At 37.4% G+C, this 17943-nt stretch overlaps 1 long non-coding RNA gene across 1 annotated transcript; it reads right to left on the reverse strand.

Moving 5' to 3' along the window:
• Positions 1 to 9692: 9692 nt before the first annotated feature.
• On the reverse strand, positions 9693 to 15885 carry LOC138108950 (uncharacterized). Its single transcript, XR_011150155.1, has 5 exons — positions 15790 to 15885; positions 12255 to 12305; positions 11342 to 11371; positions 10685 to 10734; positions 9693 to 9853 (listed from the first exon to the last, which is right to left on the reverse strand). It is a non-coding gene; the product is annotated as an uncharacterized lncRNA (long non-coding RNA).
• Between the last annotated feature and the right edge of the window lie 2058 nt (positions 15886 to 17943).

A 17943-nucleotide genomic window follows, 5' to 3' on the forward strand; every position in this document is an offset into this window, starting at 1 on the left:
CTGTCACATTACTAGCATAATAGATATTTTATGTTTTATTTAGTCACCTAGATTTTCTTATTCAGATTTTTTAAAGATACACTAAAATTCAATCCCTTGCTGGTTTGAGTTGGCTTTGTTTCTCCCTTCAAAGTCTAGTGCACTAGGTCTTGAGCACTAGCTTAACAGTTGAATTGTTTGTTTTCTCAGAAGATCTTGTCTCTTGAGAGCCAGAGATCTTGCTCGTTAAAAGCTTTTCCATGTCTCAAGTAGATGATGGACTTAAAAGGAACTGGAACTAATAAAATACCCTCCTGACAGAGAGTTTATAGATATCCCTGAAACAGTGTCATTTAGAAGATGCATTGTATTTCCACAGATATTAAATTGGTTCTGCTTCTCCTAGAAATAGGTGTCATGTTTTTGTCTGTATAATATGGAAATTGCTTTCAGGTCTGGAGCTGAAAATAATACCTGGATGATGTATTAAAGAGAGTGACAGTACTTGTGCCTCAGCTAGTAATTATGTTTATCAAGCTCTCATTGTTGCTCCTGGTTTGAGCTCTGTTAATATAAATGTAATCTTCAAAAGAGGAGTACAACACAACATTTTCAAGTCTTGCAAAGTGAACTATCATCTGATGCCTTAGTGTTAAGAGATGGAAAGCGAGCATCGCAAAGACAGGGAGCTGTTTCTCATTAACAATTGTAAGATGTCAGCAAGATTAAGGTGTCAGGGTATAGAAAGATGAAGAAGAAAAGAATTATTTAGCAAATAGGCATAAATTAATATAAAACGTGAATAGAGGGTTCTAGCTCCTTGTAAGGGTAAAAATAGGCCAGTAGACACTACATTGTGCTACCATCAAGCCATCCACTCAATCCTGACCTTCAATTTTATAGGTGAGACTAGTGGGAGCAAAATGTTACCACAGAGCCAGTGCTGGGAACTTTCAGAGCCATTATTTCTGAAAAGAAATGAATATTCAAAGGCCCCTTTGACATAATGAAGGTTAAATCCTATATAGAATTTTGCAGGCCCATGTGAGTGCTGTCTGACTGGGCTCTAAAAGAGCCAGAGTTCAGCCTGTCTGTGAGCTGCCTGGGAGCTCTGTGGCCATGGTTAGTGCGGGGCTGATCCCATGTTCAGACTAGAGAGGGATGGAGCTTTACATGGCATCTTACAAATGCAGCTACACAAGGTGGGCAGAAAAATAGTCCTGAAAGAAAGAAAATATCTGTGAGACATTTATGTATACAGGGAAGTTGTTAGCCTGCAAATTATTTCATACCTGACTCTTCTAAACCACATCAGGTATTGCCAGCTAATATCTACATGCAAATGGCCAGCTCATACCATCCATGTGCTGTGATCTTGCCTGGGAAGCACTTCAGTTCAGTATTTGCAGCTGTACCTGCCAAAGAGAGAAAGAAAACACCATTTTGTCTAAAGAACAAGTAATTCCAGACAGAAACTGTAATTAAAATCCTGCTTTTCAGGAGGAAAGGAACAAAAAAAAAAAAAAAAGAAAAAGAAAAAAAGAAAACAAAAAGCATAGAAGTAGCAGGGTACCACTTCCAAAGCAGTTCCAAAAAAAAATTATTATCCTTGTACAAATGACACTTAGCAAATTACAGACAGCTTTTTTGAGCAGTTTAACCACATTTAATTCACGATGGTCATTTTTAAGTATAGTGGCCTTCCATACCTAGGCAGCTCTTCCGCAGCCATGACTAAGCACTGTAAAAACCTTTTGTATCTGGAACCTAGGACCACTTCTAACATCTTGCATTGATTTAAATTGTGAATCAGTTTAGCTAATCTGACATAAACCTTATAAAATTACTTTGCATCAGATTTATACAGATAGAAAAAGATGTATCTGTTCCCTCAGCAACAGTTTCAGTCCAGAAATTGTAGGCAGAGCATATTAGCTTGTGACCATCCTTCAGCATTGATAATTTGTATAGTTTTGAGACTGAAGCTTGTAGAATCCATGCACCTCAAAGGTGACTCTAAATCACACTTTTAATACTGATGAGACCAATTTAGTTTCCATATAATGTTAGAAAAAGAGATATATCAGTACCTCAAACCCAGTGTATTTATCTCATACTTTCGTTAAATTGATAAAAACCCATTATGTCTCATTCTACCACTGTACTTGCAGTCAATGTGTAGATTGGTCAAATTTGCATTTAGTGAGGTACTGTTGGCTTATGGCTTGTAACAGTGCTGGTGATTGCAAAAAAATAGAACAAGAAAGGTTTGTTGTAGTGGTTGAGTCCATAGACCTTTGTTACCCACTTTTGTAAAGGTGCTTTTTGTTATGCTTTCATCTTTTTATTTATTTGGGTTGGAAATGTCCCTATTTGTTCCACCATATTATAAAAGCTTTGCTCTGTTTCCCATCTGCTGTCTTCAAGAGATCAATTGTAGCGCATTCATCAGTTGAAATGTGGCTTTTCTGCCATAGTTTCTCTAAAATCCATCTTGCCAGTCCCATGTAAACTGAAATGGGTTAGTTTTCATCAGCTTTGGCATTAAACCTCTGTACTGTCCTGTTGCAGTGGCTAAGTCCACTTTACACCCCCCCAAGTTGCCTTAGAAGTGGTCTCTCCTTACAATACAGTGCCAGAAAGTTCTCCCTTTGTCTACATGCTGCTGGTCACTGGCCCTCTCCCCCTCCCATCCCTTTTCCCATTGGCCCCTGTTATGTCATTCAACCTTGTCTCTGCCCTAGCCCTCAGACTATTGGTTTTGGATGCTCTGCCCGCCTTTGGGAGTTTTAGGGATAAAAACAGGCATGGGCTTTCAGTTGTTCTTTCTTGCCTCTGTTCCCTTGGGGGTGTTGCCATTAAACGCCTCAGAACTGCACACAGAGAACCCCTCTCGCCTCTCTGTCTCCGGTTCGTGCACACACTGTGGGTGTGAGTGGCTGTTCGCAACCACCTGCGAAGGTGAGATTGTGTGCTCGCGTAGGTGCTAGGAGAGTGCCGCCCAAGCGGTCCACAGGCGACCCAGCAGGGAAAAACGCAGCATCGATCCACTGAAGCCCTTTCTTTACTCTCCCATGAGCCCTATCCAATAACTTAAGAGGGGTTGGAGTGAGAAACTAATTAGGTGTCTCTCAATTCTACTTTTCTCATTCAGATGCCAGTACGTCAAAACTAGATCTCCCTGGGCCAGAGCACTTTGTCATGTTACCTGGAGTAATACTGGTTTGTGAATTACGCGTGGTCAGTTTAGTGTCTCAGTTTGGTCACATTAATCTCTTTGAATCACTGAACACTACCATCTCATTTTCATCTTGCAGAAAGAAGCTGTCAGACTTTTTGTCTAGTGCCTGGCACACTGATTGCTCTGCTGACCCCACAACAGTCAGAAGAACCCAGAGGTCTCACAAGCAGCATCAGGACAAGCCACCAAGGATACCCTGTCCTCACCCTTCACTATCTCATCCATTACTTAACAACCATGTAAATGGTACAGTAATCCCAGATGATGTAAGAGATCCCATTTCACATACTTTAGCAGATTAACAGCTCACTGTCTATCCCAAGTTGCATGAACACAGAAGAACACTGTGAATTAACAGACAAAAATTAATTTATAATTACTAGAGGATTCTATATTTATATATACCATCTTTATCAGTCTTGAGGTGCTTACCTGTGTTATTGTATTTATAAAATAGCCAGCTAAATATAATGCATTCAGTCTGTGTACATAATCCTGATAAGCCCATGAGGTACATATGATTTTGAAATTCCGTTATTATGGATCTGTCTGCATTCGTTTGCCTTAGATCTTCAAATGATCCAGAAATTAGGAAATATGATTGATAATTTCAGTAAATGCCTTAGAAAAATCCATACAGAGATTTCAGAACTCATTTGGAAGTTGAACCTGTCATCCTGCCAAAGAATTAATTTTGACGGTTGTCATTAAAAATAGATATTTCGATATGCTCCTTTTTAAACTAATAAGTTTTAAGATATGAGGGGTTTTTCCCAAAATTACAAGTTGTGTTTAAAATAGAGCCTTTTTCTGTTAAACATGTGTGATTAAGAGGAGCAAAAAGCTTTTCTACTATGGAAAGTTGTAAATGGCATGGATGGGAAATGAATGTATCTACTACTGCTACAGATGTCTATAGTCACAAGCACCTAGATACTGTTGTATGGTATCAACTCTCAGGATATTTTAGAATAGAACAGTTCAGATGAAATTACCATCTCGGCCATCTAGAAACTAACCTGCTCACAATGCAAGAAATGTTAGGTTGCTCAGAGTATCTATTTATCTAGAGGCCTTTAAAGTGGCATTTTATCAAAAAAAAAAAAAAGTATCTTTTAATCTTTCTCTTGGAAAAGAAATAAGGTCATTGGATTTTATTTCTGCTGTAAAGGAAGAAGGGAATGAAGTTTCCCCTGAGTTTTGGGGTAAAATGAGGACTAGCTGTAACTAAAAGCAGAAAAAAGCCTAGCACATTCCTTTCCCTCCAGTCCTACTTTGTCAGTCCTTTCCATTATTTGTCTTTTACAGTTTCCTCTGATTTCTTAGCTTCCCTGATAAAAAACAAGTGGTTTTTTTTAACTCAGAAAGTAAACAAATAGATAAACAAGATTCCCATGAGAAAGCCCAAGTTCATTAATAAATACCTATCACTTTGTATTACTTTTAGCTTTTGAAAATTGCATAAGCTGATAAACCTAAGATTTTGAGAGAGAAACTTACTATGAACTGAAAAGTGTAGTTAGGCAACAGTTTCCCAGAGACTTGTCACAATTTTGAGAAATGTGTCAGGATTTGATTTTGCCTTATAAGGAAGTATTAAGTTGCTTTAAAAATAGAAATATATTTATAAGCTGTAGAAGGATGTAGAAGGATGACATTCCAGGACACTGCATGATGAATTAGATGTACTCATAGTGCTGGTAAGGGTGCTTCAGAAGAAAAGCAGTCACATCTGAAGAAACTACCATCTTCAGAATAGGGACTAAAGAGGAGGAAAAGTTGTCCAAGGGACAGCAGCTGCAAATAGAATAGGTTTTAAAAACTCATATGTGATCTAGATTCTGACCAAATCAAGGGATTTGTGAATAATGCCATGTAAGCCACTACTGGCTGTTTTTATATCTGTTAGAGAAGCTGATACATAGCTCAAAATAGGATAGAACAAATTGTGCAAGAACTAAACCAGGATTTCTAGTAAGAAGGTTTTAAAACACAATGTGATTTGTTCTATTAGGATCTTCTTCAGTTGACAGTGAAATAGAGAAGTAGAAGAATGGAATAGGTAGTGAAATACAAGCCCTAGAATTTCCAAAGAAAATCTTATTTGCTTGAACATGGCAGAGAGATGTTAAACCTTATGAGCCAGCTAAAATTATCAGTAAAATTTGGGCTTCCTCATATACTGGGCATGGATGTTCTTCTGGGTATGCTAACAACTGTGTAAAATTCAGTCTATTTCTTCATGAAGATATGCCTGAAGCAGATATTAAAAGGAAACTGAATTATGGATTAGGATCTACTTTGGGGGAAAGAACTGAGAAGAAATCAGATGTGAATAGAAACCAATATTTCATTGCCTAAAGACTAACTGTGTTTAAAAAGGTGAGAAATTTAAAGCAGGATATAACTTTGAAAGAATCACCCTCAGTGGAGTATGCACAACATCAGGACAGCAAACCTCCAATTGGCCTAAAAGAGCTTTTTCTGAGAGCTTGGTTACAGAAGTTTATTTCCTTAAGGCAAGTTGTCAGTCAGCAAGTATTCTGTTCAAACACTTCTGAGTTTCTTCTTGATAGATACCCCGTAAGTTTAGAGACAGAAATGGCAAAGGTCAGTTCACAAGTGGAAGAATATTTCAGAATATCTCAAGATTTCCACCTTTGTTTAGCACAGTCAGGGAAATAAATACCTCTCTACATAAAAGAAGGTCGTAACAACCACTGTGTTAGTGCCCTGCTGTTTCAAAATCACAATGTTGGCAGCATCCCCATGCCAACAGAAATGTGAATGAAATATTGAGGAATAACTGCATTTATGAAAGGACTCTATTTGTCACTGTTTGGCTCTGTCACTGATATGCTGGTGGAGAAAATATTGCTGTTGGGATTTGCTGTCAGTGCCCAAAACCTCTGTGGCTAGTGAGAGAATAAAAGTGGGAAAATTTTAGGAAACTGTAGTATAACCTGATCTTTACTTTGGGAAATTGCTTCAGAGATTACGTTCAGTAGAAACGGCAAAGTGCTACTCTACCTAAAGACCACTCTCCTGAAGGGAAGATTTGATCCCCGAGTTCATGCAGCATGCAGTACACATTTCTGCTATATTGCATAACATTAATCTCTTTATACAGATGCCTTATGTTCCAGACAGGGCAGGTATCAATGTTCAAAGCAAATCTGACATGGACAAATCTAGGATTTCTTGTTTACCCAGCATGCAGCGTCATAAATTACACATATATGAAGACATAAGTCACTGCAGGTGTCTACACTCTTACACTTCTAACCTCCAGCATGGGTTCTGCCTGTGCCAAGTAGATTCTCCAGACTTGTCACTGAAGTGCAAAGGTTAAGTGGCCTTCTGGATGGAAGCCTTTGATCAATTAGAAATTAGGCCTCCTTGAACATGGATTACATTAAAAAGAAAAATAGAGGAGAAGAATAAAGTATCATGCTGAGGCTCCATGTCCAGGACAGCATGTAACTCTCCAGGGTCCAAAACAGCAGCAACTCTCCATCTCTAGCCCACAGTAACCTCCAGGAGAATGCTTCAGCTTCAGGACATATTGACAGGGAAGTGAAATTGATACCTAATGTCCAGTTTAAGAATTTAACAGAGAAATAATCATTCACAAATATTGAAGCAGGTGGTCACCATATCTTTCATTTGGGTAGGTTGATATGGGCTGGAGTGGCTGGGAAGTAGATTCCTCAATAAGTAGAATGGATAAGTCAATTACCAGCTTCATTGTTGGTCCTCAAGTGTTCTACCTAAAATTCATCCATGTTAGAGATCTATCCAAGTCGTGTTTCCTTTCTCTGTTTTCCCAGAAGGCTCCTGGAAGTCCTGTTGAATCAAGACAAAGAGGTTGAAATTATATTAACACTGAATTCATACTTCAGAAAGGAATACATGTCGGCAGACCAAATGTGTATAAAATCTGATTTTGTTTTCAAAGAAATTTTGTATATTATCAAAAGTTTATAAAGCACTATCTCTTTTTTTCCCCTAGCAAAATCATAGTTCATTGATTATATTCACTGATAACTCTCTGCAAGAAGGAAATTAATGATTTCAAGTGACCTTGTTTTTCTGCTGTCTTTGAGAGAGACCAACATAGAGATCTTCAAAGTCTGTAGTGAATGGCACCTGCATTTGACTTACGGCACATGCAAAGGGTTTATGTCAGGAATCATTACCACCTGAACCTGGGTCATCTGATGTTTCAAAAGTAAAAACCCTTCTCATGGCAGGGATTATGGCAATATAAGATGGGAGTCTAAGCTCACAGTCACCCACCAGGGCTAGACTGGTTTGCCCACTCCTGCTAGGCAGCATGACTGTGACACTCAGAGTATGGCCAAGCTCTCTAATAGCCATTGTAGCTTCACTGGCACAAGACTGCTTAAGAAGCTTGTGTTAATAGCACCGCATTGCAATTTCTGCTGAAAACACATAGTGAAAATAGTATATTGTGACAATAATGACTTCCTGACTGAAGTAGTAAGTCAGACATGTCAGAAGTAATAAATTTAGGCTGGAGAATGACCAATAATATTAATCATTACAGCAAGGATAGATCTGAATATGTTGAAGATGAATGTGGTTACTGTTCTTTCTGGAGATAATTATTTTGAGAACTACCTATTTCCTCTGTTAATCTCACTGGTTGATTAATATTGGCTCTATCGTTCTGAACAATATAAATCAAGTCAATTGACAACGTCAATCTGCCTTTTTAACATCTCCAGAGCAACTTCTAACTTTGATACAACAACTGTGGTATCTGCTTTGTTTAGCAGATACTGTGGCAGAGAGTCCTAGAAGATTTCAAGTGGATTTATTAATTTGATATAAAATGCATGAAAGAAGCACATAGAGTTACTGCTTTGTTTCCTCCTCTCAAAATTGCAACTGGGCCAGTAACACTTAATACAAAGTTAATTTAGTCAAGATACTTGAGACCCACTTGGCTCTGTTTCTAAATTCCTCCCTTTGTCCTTTGCAAATCTTTGAAGTGTTACTTGTGAGGTGGATGTTGTAATGAGCCTGTTTCTAAGAGGATCAAAGTAGCAGAGCTGCCCAAAGCAGCATCAAAGATACACAACAGAGAGCCCTTTAATGAGCAAGAGGGACATAACTCTTTTCCCCAAAAATAAAACCCTAAACCAGGATTTAGATTAAATATTTAAAATTGAAAATTATTTTATTTTGTCTGGAGCTTGCTAGCAGAAAGTAAAAACCTCAAAGAGGAGAGGAAATTTCTCCAGGTGACTCAGCTAAAATTTAATGACTCTCATTTGCTGGATGGCTTAACTACCAGTTAATGGAGTCCAAATACCTGTGGCCTAAACTAAAGGTGGCAGTGACAGCCAGCATGGGCCCAGGCAGGAGAGCAGCCTTGTGCTAGAGCAGATTCCTTTCCCATGGATATGAAAATAGAAAGCAAACATACGGCAGGAAGTTGCAGCATGCACTGCAGAATGAGAAGACAGCTTGGAGGAGAAACAGGGGGGAAGGGTGGGAGAAAGAAAAGGAGTGGGAGGGAAGATTGGACATGTGAATTATGTGCCAGGAAATGAATTCCTTATAATGTCTCTTGCCAGAAGCTAAATCCTAGCACATGCAAGTCATCTTTTTTCCCTTTCTTTTGCTTTTTACACTGTTCCTCTGCAGGTCAGAGAGGAAGAAGCAGGGACAGGAAAAGGGGCAATTCAGTGTTTACTTACTTACTGTGTGACGGAAGAGCTATATGATCTGGCTTTAACATCAGAAAGCATATGACACCATAAAAGTGACGAACAGGATAATATCCTGCTTCTCATTAGATTGGATTTTTTCATCTTACTTTATTTGGCCACAGGGATTCTTCAATATGTTGTAGGGTTGAAATACCAGAAGAAATGTGTTTCTGTTCAGAGGCTGAATGTCCTTATTGCACTGTATTCAGTAATGAAATGGGGTTTTATTTGTTTGCCTTTATAGCGATTTGTGCAAATACGGCCTCCATGTATGTTTTTGTTTAAGGAATTACAGCATCTTTCAAGGCTGTAGAAATATATGCCACTGACCTGTGCTCAATGTGGGGACAAAATGACAAGACTTATGTTTGAGGTTGGATATTATTTTCCAGAATGCAGCAGAAAACATCCAACAGAAAGTTAAAAACCTTGATAGCAAACCAAAGTACACTTCCAGCTTATGAGAGATTAATGAAATATGATGCAGAGAGCAGAATGAGTAATTAATCTGGACACGAAGTAATTATTTAATGCACTAACATTTATTGGGCATTAAGCTTGAAAGGTAGTCTTTCCATATGTTTTTTCCTTCCCAGCCCACACAGTTCAGGATACCACATATCTCAGCATGTGCAATGCCATGGACAAAACCAGTATCATTTTCTTTGAAGATATTTTGTGGGTAAGAGCATTGGACACTTTCAGATGTAAGGAACACAGATATTGTCTTTTTCTTTTTTTTAATTAACTGCAACGCTAAAATATTTACAAAAGTCTGTACATAGCAAAATTTTGTAACTTTAGTAAAGTCAAGTAAAAGGCTGCTTTCAACAAACGCTGAAGAGAACCCAGGAGTTTCCAGTGAAAGGAATTGGCTGGTTCTATATAGTGTCTTTAAAAAAAAAAGAAAATTTATTTTTAAGAATGACTGAATGTTAAACCCTTTTCAAGCACCATAATTTCTACTGATTTCTTCTGCTTCCATACCAAGTATAACCTACATTGCTCAGTTTTGTTAATGCCTTAACTCAGGAATAAGAATTTTTACATAAGAATGTCTTATTTTCCACATAAAGAATACCGAAGATTCTTTTAAGCATTCTGCTTGTATTCTATTGATCCATTTCCTTACTATCAAAAATATTATATTCAAAATGAAAACAATTTGTTTTAATTGGAGAGCAGAGTTCTACTCAGCCTTTACAAGCATAATTTCTTAACAGTGCTAGTTTAGGCACTTTTTTCTATACCCGTAAATTGGATTCATCTTGCTATTGGAAATTTTGGGTAAAAATTGAAAAGGATGTTTCCCTCAAAGCATAGGATTAGCTAGTGTCAAGTTGTGGGATACTGCTCTCCCAGGAATTTATTGTATTAGTTTAGCTACACAGTATCTGAGCTATTTACTTCAGTCTTGCTGAATTAATGCTGCTAAAATGAGAAGGACTTGTAGCAATAGGTGACACATTAGGTGTTCCAAAAGATCTTCCATTCAATGTAAAAAAAAACTTGCACCTTTGTTGTGTATGCATTTCCAAATGTAAGTTTTCAGTACTGTTAGTCATAGCTTTCAAAGGTTTCTTTGATAAAGTAGAAGCTGCCTAGTCCTTTCTGAGCAGCTGTTTCCTCTGAATATCATCAATGAGAAACCTTTCTCCCAAAATCCTCTTATACCAGGCAAGACTTAAGAAAATTCCACTTCCAAACTGTCGGAATGACCTACCTAGAGGCTGCAAGGCTCTCAAGGTACAATGAGTGCTCTCAGTTAACTTCCTGAAAAAAAAGCAAAACAATAATTACCACAGGCTCTAAGTATATCACATTACATTTAAACATAAAATATGCATCTCTTTCTACAGATATCTCATACTTCTTGCTGTCATTGCTGTTGTTTGACAGGACATAATTTTTGTAAACTGACAAGGTGCCTAATTAAGGTATTTGAACAAATCTGAACACTTGAAAAATACCTTCATTGTCAAAACCATACATGAATAACAGAAACTGAAATCAAATGCGGTTTGACACTTCTGTGCTACTCAGAATCACATGCTGAGATGCCTGAGTAGAGCAATTCTTGTCTAATGTCCTGTCAAATGATTTTCTAAAACTCTGTATTCAGTGAAAATCAAGATAGATGTCATATCTTTATGCAGGTATAAATATTAGTCCTGATCACATGGCCTTAAGGATTCTCTGTAGCTGTGGTATCTGAAGCAAGATATCTTTGATGTTTTAGCATCCTTTTTTTAAAAACTGGGCAAAACTACCCCCATGCAATACAATTACTGTAGGTTTGCAATACAGATTCACAAGCAAGGCACACTGGGAATATTGTGAGGCTGCTGAAATGTTTCATGAATTAACATGCTTTACCTACCCTTGAAGCATCAAGTTTCTAGCTCCTTCTCTGCCAATAAGAATAAGGAAGTTTTAGCAGGTAGCCCAAATATGATACATAGAGGCTAATTTTAGGAACAACGACATCTATCAAAAGGAATTGCAATTTTTATTCATTCTTCTAATCTATACTTGACTGAGTCCTTATGAAAATCAAACTCTTAAATAATTTGCTTGACCTTGTTAAGAACATTTCACTTTAGTTGTGTGTCAAAGTTCTTGACCATATGATAGTGTGTAAGCAGTTTACTTAGAATATAGCAAGGTGCTAAGTACTTCAACTCTCTTCAATTAAACTTATGAACACTTCATTTTCAGGTTTTTTTATTGTACTTGGCATTATTGAGATGATTAAACTCATAGTTATATATGTTATATCTTAAATTGTAAATCTGTCTATTTGAGTATCAGAAATTATGCTAGTTGGTTTAAACCTTATGTGGAAACCAAGAGCTATTTGGTCAAATTCTTTGATCCCATAAAACATAATAAATGGTGTATTTAAAAAAAAAATTCCCTTTGCATTGTAAAACATTGATTTAAACAGGATAAGAATGCACTCTTTCACATGAGTTATTGATATTTCCAATTTCCTGTCTAGAGGTATCAGCATGTTAAGGATTAGATATACTCATGGCCAACAGGTCATCAAATAGACTAAAAAGGAGTACATGCCTGCCTAGTCCTAAACTAGATAGTACCACAATTCTGGATGTCCAGGGGCTGAGGGGCTGGACTGCTGGAAGTGCAAAAGCTCACGTGTCCTTCTCTATAGCACTTCTGGAAGCTAAGCCACTAGTCTCACCCAGCAGAGCATTTCTTCATTTCTTAAGTCTTCTTATTAATCAAAAGAATGACAATAATAATAATAAAAGAAGAAAAAAATTACTTACCTCTCTGCTCTTTTGTATAAAATTGTCTTTCTCTTCCTACTGTAAAAATAGCTAGAGAAGAAGAGTACTGATTAATATACTTGTGACTAACACTGCTTTACAATGCAGAGTTAGAATTTGGCCCAAATGCTGCTTTTCATTTTTCAAAAAGCAGCAGTATTTTTTAAGATGATTAGCAATGGCAGTGTCTTTTCACTTGATATTATGAATATATCAATATGAATTATTCCTTGTGAGGACAAATAAAGAGAAAAAAGTGCAATATCAAGTAACACAGTAGTTCTTGTGTGACCACCACTTGCTCACAAAAATATTATTTTCCTTTCCTTCATTCACTTGCATATGTTTTTATTTGCAGAAGGAAAAACACAATTATATAGATCATTTAACTTACGAAAGATATGAAACTTGGATGACTCATTTAAAAATTCTCAGAAATAATCTTGGTGAAGTGGTTTTATTCATCTCATTCTATTTTTCTCAAGGGCTGACATATGCATAAAAGGGGAACCTGATCCCTTGCACATGTTCTCCATGAGGACTGCGTGTAGCACCATGATTAACTTAAAACAAGCTTTGCTGAATCTTACTCAAAGGCATTGCTGAATCCAAGCCAATGGAATTCAGACTGGCACTTCTCCACCTCCTCTGGAGAGGGAATAGTGTGAAAGGACAGTCCTGTTTCTCTATGCCAAGTATTATGTTTCAGTGGGTCTGTGTTATCTGTCCCAACAGCTCTGTTGCCATCTGCAATAGTCAATAAACGAACTTAAGCAGCACAATTTGGGAAATGGAAATACCAATTTTTATATAATATTATCTGTAACAAAAGCTGTATTTTTTTAAAATTAAAACCAAATTTGTCAGTTTTAAACATAATCTTATGTCAAATCCAAGTCAAGCAGTTCATTTTTTAGAAAAGTAGTATTTTGTTTAGAGTTGCTTTCAGGAGCCACGTGAGCTTCCCTTATTGTCTCATGGGATGTGGACTGGAGTATTCCCCTTTGAGACAGCTTTCCTTGTCTCTGTTGGGATATATCTCCCAAATGCTTCAATATCTTTCCTCCAGTTAGACCTCAAAAGTGAACTACAGAATTAAACATATGAATGGTACCCAACTGGATAAACAGAGTAATGAGAGAGCCCAGCTTACTGGAAATTATAAATATTTTATAAGAACAAAAGAAAAATTATACTGGGGCAGATAAAATGTTAGCTTCATATACATTTGGGCTTTTGCAGTGGTCAGTAGAAGAGGTAAGAAGATACAAGAAAATTAGAAATTAATTGCTTCTTCTGACATGTTGTCCCAGTTCCCCAAAATGCACCATTTCTATGACTTCCTGAGCAACAGTTTGCATCTAAAGTACTGTAATATCAACTTTATTCTTCTTCAAATGAATCTGTTTAAACCCATTTATACTTTTGGCCTTCAGAATTTACAGTAGCAATGAAATCTTCAATTAATCATGCATAGCTAGAAGAAAGGGTTTACTTGATTAATTTCAGAACTTTTATTTTAAATTGGTGTTGGTTGTCTGCCAGTCATTTAATTGAGAAATAGTGAATAATGGTACCCTAGCTACTGTGCCAAGCATGATTTTTTAAACTTGTACCACATCCCTCTTATTGCCTCTTCTGTCTATGTATCCTCCCTTCCTGTGGAAATGGTCTCTATCTTTGATCTCCCCAGTCCTCTCATATGTCCCTTGAATTGTAGTTCCCATAACTCTCTTGAAGCAGTTCAGAAGACATAAAATGACCTTAAATGTATTTAGAACAAAACATTTCAAAATTTCCAAGTAATATAGTTGATTCCCTTCCTGTGCATTCTATGTAATTTAGTTCAGTCCCACAGGAATATGAAAATAATTACAGAGATTTAATAATTCTTCTGGGAATAAAAACTGCAATTCCAATCAGTTTTTTCAGAATTTTCCTAAATTTTGAGAAGTATTTTTCTGATCTATACTGACATCAAGATCAAAGTCCAATTTGCCACAAAATTTAAGAAATCTCAATAAGAAATTCTTTTGATTAAGACGCACACGTGTAATTTTTGCTTTTCTTTTTCAAGTTGAAATACTTGGTCACCAAATCTGGAAGTAAAAGTGGCTGCAGGCAGGTATGAAACACTTTCTTCTGAAGCTGAATGAAGTAAAAGATGGGAAAAATAGCACATGGTAAATCTGAGTTGGTTAATTATTCTTTTTTAATAGAGTAAGTCACCTTGGTAAAACAAGGTAATGACCTATAAGTCTGAAAAATCTCAGTTGATTTTAGTGCACTTGCACTCACTGAACCGAGAGAAGAATTTATCATCTGATGTTTTCCTTTAAACGGTCTTCTCCAAACACCGTGGTGGAGACAGATATTTTTTGAAAACTTCTAACATTGTCAGACTAAAGCTTGACAGTTATGCACACATGGTAGGGCAGAGAGATTTCACTCTCAGAGAAATGTAAAATCTAAGCCGGGCTGAGGCAGCTGAGATCCTGTGCTGAGGCACCAGGGCTGTAAGTCTTTCTCAGCTTTTTCCAGCCAGCATTACTAAGATAACAAAAATGTGTATGCTTATTTTCAACCTCTGTGCCTGGAGAACAAGCACAACAGGGCTATCATCCCAACAGCCTGTTCGTCTGCTCTGGAGACAGTTTACTATTCCAAGACACCCCCCCTCTCTCCACCAGTCATAGTAACTTGCCCCCCTTCACTGCGAAAATAAATCAATCTCATTTGCCGCTGTTCGATCGCTTTCTTCTCCCCGCCTCATCTCCTCAGTTCTGCTCTCCCTTTGAAAGCTCCTTTCCACTGCACCATATGGCAGCTGGGAGAAGGGCAGAGCTGTGATCTATCTCATAACAAAAGAGGCTGTGGTGTCAAAAAGCCTCATAAATGCATGAGACACACTCATGTATAGAGAAATGCCTCCAGCTCTGTCAGGGAGGACTAAAGAGAAGGCTGATAGGCCTGACAGCACTTTTGGGTTGAGAAAGGCACCAGCTCTCTCTTCAGCTCATCCCTTCATCCCTCCCCTTCTTTGGTTTCATGACAAAATCCTATTAGATCTATTAATGACATGAAACACAGAGTGTGTGGCAGAACAAGAAATTAAATCAGGCCACCTTATTTACTCCCTATCACTATTTTTTTGAGATAGAATCATACTGCTGAAAGAAGAAAATAGCCACAACAAACTAGACTTTAATAGTGTGCCAAAAAATAAACAAGCAAGTCCTATTTCTGCCAAAAAAGGGATTGAGCACACTTCTGTAAATTGCCTATGGTGGCAGATGCACAGAAGAACTGCAAATTGAACGCTGGCAGGGTGACCCTGAAATACTGTTTAAAGCACACTGTTGGGTTCATTTTGCTTCCTCAAGCTGCTGCTGATACAAAAAAAATACTGTGGGGTCAGAAAATTAGCTAGACCTATGATTATGTGTGCCCTTTGAGCTGTTACAGAGGAACTACACTTAATTTTTGACTATGAAAGAAATGCAAACTGGCATTTACAAAGCATACATTCCTTTACCTTCTTCCTTCCATTTCACTTTCTCATTTTCTGTTCTGGTGATGTTTGACATTCTTCATTTCACAGAAATTCCTACAAAATGCATTCTTGACCTTCATACACACAGTTGGCACAATGGTAGAATTTCCACATCTGAAATACACAGATTACAAACTTTTATCGCTATGAGGGGGGAGGAAAAACCACCACTTCTGTGCAACAGAATGAAACAGCATATATTTAATGAAGGACAAGTTACTGAACTTAAATATTTCATTAGTAACTTCAGTTTATAAGTTTCATTTATTTCATTAATAGCTTCAGTTTCTGAATGTAACTGGGGACAACTGTGCAGTTTTATCTCCATAAAATGAACTAAACTCAAACTAGAATTGTGTTACTGTTCCTGTCTCTTCCCTACAAACGCCTCAGAAATCCCACAACTCTCTGTCCCTGGGGTTACTTAAAGCAACCTGGGCAAGCTTCCAATATGTGACCTTTACAAATATTCCACAATAACAGCTCCCAAAGAAATAAATCCATGAACATGTATATAGAAACTCAGCAGCAGCATGGAAGTTAAAAGATGAACTTCTGTTAACATTGTTGAATTGTGTCCCGACAATCAGCTTAGAAGTTTAGTTTAGAAGATTTTACTTTAACAAATGTAATTGCATAAAATATGTTTATAGTATCTCCTGAGTCTTCTTTCTTGGAAAGCACTTGATGTAAAGCTATTGAACAGCATTATATATGTGTATATATTAAAGATACTGTTTATACATTCATCACATGTCACAGACAGCTTTCAAAAAGAAACTACAATGAATTATGAAACGTAGAAATCCCACTGGAAAAAACTTTGAAAGTGTCTTTTTAAAATTAATTCTACCATGTGTTGGGAAAAAAACTCCTATAAACTGCTTAGGAATGCCTCTAGAATGACTCTGGGGAGGTGAGTGTGCATTCATGATATTTGATAGACTTAAAACTTCAGTGCAGTCTGGGTTTCTTGAATTGTAACAGGCAGAGTTTAAGCTCTCATCTTGGGAGCGGGACTTGTGCTGTGTCCCTGCTGGGAGGGAGGGAGCTCAAGAAGGCAGGGAACAATGCCACCATTCAGGCTCCCCATTCAGCCCAGCCACATATGTTTACATGGCCTGTGCCCACCTTAGAAAAGGGTGGTCCTCCCACCTCCATTTCATCTCACATGGCCCTGAACAGTGAGTGGTCTGAGAGCTTTTCCGCTGGAAAGCTGCAGTTTCGAATTTATTTTATGTGGCCAGAGCTGAAAGGCAGGCTAAAAATAACATGTGCACATTTCTAGAGTCTGGTTTGTATTTTATTGTAATCTGGGAACAACTGTAAAATTGTCCGAAACTCCCCAGTTTCAAAATAAGTCTAGCACAGAGGATATTGGCATTGAACTTGAGGGGCTGAACTTTACAGTCTTTATAGATTTTTAAGGAGTTTTTCCCCTGAAACAAATTTTGTGCCTCAAATATTTTTAAATAATACTGTCAGCACTCAGTGAATGACTAAAAAGTGTATTTTACCAAAAAGCATTTATGTCTTACTTTTTGTTGTCCATGGTTAGAGTCCATAGCTATACATTCTGCACTTCAATAAACAGTTCATGTAGAAATAGTGACTGCAGTAAATTTCTGTTTAGATACCAGTTCTGCAACTTTTAAACTGAGCATCACTTTATATAGAAGATACTTCACAGAAAGCAACATACTAGGCTAAAATGATTGAAGACCAATAGACCAGCCCCCCATTTTCATTTGAATTGAAAATTTAGCTGATATAAAATGATGCCTGCCCTTTAGAGAGTCAGAAGAAGCCCATGATAACCAGGGAAAGCAGGAGATGCTAAAAGCCCCTGAAGCTTAAGGCTGACCACTGTCAGTGTACCAGTGTGTGATCAATATGAAGCAATATATAAACACAAAGCAAACTTTATGCATTCGATGTCAGCATGATTTTTCTCTGCTGATTAACTCATGAACTTATAGAAGTTTTGCCCAAATAAGAAATGCAGGCTCATATGTCTGCCAAAAACATCACAGTAATTGCACGGTAAAACTGTTAAGTTTGCAAGTGTACTGAAATTCATGCTACAAGAGGCGTGATGGTATCATAATACACTGGATATATAATAGAGAAAAAATC

This window comes from Aphelocoma coerulescens, chromosome 4, assembly GCF_041296385.1.
Source record: "Aphelocoma coerulescens isolate FSJ_1873_10779 chromosome 4, UR_Acoe_1.0, whole genome shotgun sequence".
In the NCBI taxonomy this organism is placed as follows: domain Eukaryota; kingdom Metazoa; phylum Chordata; class Aves; order Passeriformes; family Corvidae; genus Aphelocoma; species Aphelocoma coerulescens.